Consider the following 1,733-nt stretch of genomic DNA (forward strand, 5'->3'; position numbering starts at 1 on the left):
CACCAAGTCCTTAGAGACTAATTTGTTTAGCTGATTCAAACTAGCATGACCAAGTCTTTTGTGCCATAGGAGGGGGTCATTATCCAACACACTTAGGCATGTGAGTTCATTTTCTGAAAGAGTAGACAAATCTACAATGTAAGTATTGTTCACTTTTTTTTCCTGTAAAACAATCTTGTCAGTGGTAAGGTTAATCACAAAGCATTTTGTAGAGGTGAATGCTACAAGGTTACCTCTGTCATACAATTGTGACACACTGATCAGGCTGTATTTCAAGCCATCTATCAAGTAGACATTCTCAATGGAGTGTGAGTCTGTCTTACCTACCTTTCTTCCCATTTCCAAAGGAGACATTACCTCCCTTTAGGTCCTCAAGTGAAAGGAACTGGTTCTTGCTTCCAGTCATGTGTTTTGAGCAACCACTATCCATGTACTATACTTGGCTACTTCCCTTCACTTGGGCCTACAAAAAGAAATCAAGGGTTAGTCTTAGGAACCCAAACTAGCTTGGGTCCCTTTCTATAGGCAAAGGGATAAATCAAATTCCTTTTAGCCCGCCCAGGCAGCCTATTTTTCTCTTGAACAAAAGCTTTGTTCTTTTGACTGGCCTTATCTTTTGCATTACATTCATTTTTGTAATGGCCAGTCTTGCCACAGTGTGTGCAGATTTTGTTCTCAGGAAGAGTGAGGTACTTGCTTTTAGGATCCCACTTAGGTGTTTGAGTCCTATAGTCAAGTACTCTTTTGTTGCTACTGTGATATTCTTGTAGCCAGGAAAATGCATCAGAAGCCTTGTTCCATTTGCAAGTTCTGTCTAGTTCATGTTTTACCTTCCCTAGATCTTCTTTTAAGACTTTTATCTGTTCATCCTTCCTGTACATCTCATCCTTCAGTTTTCTCAAGTTTTCTTCTAGAGTGAGATGAGTGTGATCAGCTTTCTTCTTACCTGTTCCTAGTTTCAATTTTAAGTTCTCAGACCTAAGATCTAGGACACTAGTGTCAAGTTCAAGAACCTGGTTCTTCAACTCAGCATTTTTACTGTCACTCTCATTAGCCCTAGATTCTAGATTCTTGCACTTGGCTTTTAGGATTACACATTCCCTAGACAGTTCCCTTTTCTCATTGTTAATTATCTCAGAATCATCAATGAGGTCTAGCAATAGTTTAGACAACCTTTCTTTAGACAGGAATTTAATCTTGTCTTTGAGATGAAGGACACTTACCTCTTGTTCATTATCTGATTCTCCGATGGCCATAAGTGCTTGTTCATCTCCAGCTTCATCTTCTGAGTCCTCATCTGATGTTTCTCCCCATGCAGCAACCATAGCCTTTGTTGATCCTTTGTTCCTTTTGGGTTGAACCTGTTCCTTCTTCCTATTCCTTCGTTCAGCCCTTTCCTTCTTCCACTCAATTTCCCATTGAGGACAGTTCTTGATCATGTGATCAGTCTTACCACATTTGTAGCAACCCTCATTGGTCTGTTTCTGAGGAGCCTTAGGTTTATTGAAGGTTGTACCTCTTGAAGAACCCTTTCCTCTCATCAGGTACTTTTTGAAATCTCTAGTGATCATGGCTACTTCATCATCCTCCAGATCTGCACCTTCAGCTATTCTGAGAGCCAGACTTCTTTCCTTCTTGGGTACATCCATTTTCATGGTTTGCCTTCTTAGTTCATAGGCAGTGAGGTTTCCAATCAGTTCATCCAGCTTGAGGGTAGCAATGTTCTTTGATTC

Source organism: Nicotiana attenuata, unplaced genomic scaffold, assembly GCF_001879085.1.
Source record: "Nicotiana attenuata strain UT unplaced genomic scaffold, NIATTr2, whole genome shotgun sequence".
In the NCBI taxonomy this organism is placed as follows: domain Eukaryota; kingdom Viridiplantae; phylum Streptophyta; class Magnoliopsida; order Solanales; family Solanaceae; genus Nicotiana; species Nicotiana attenuata.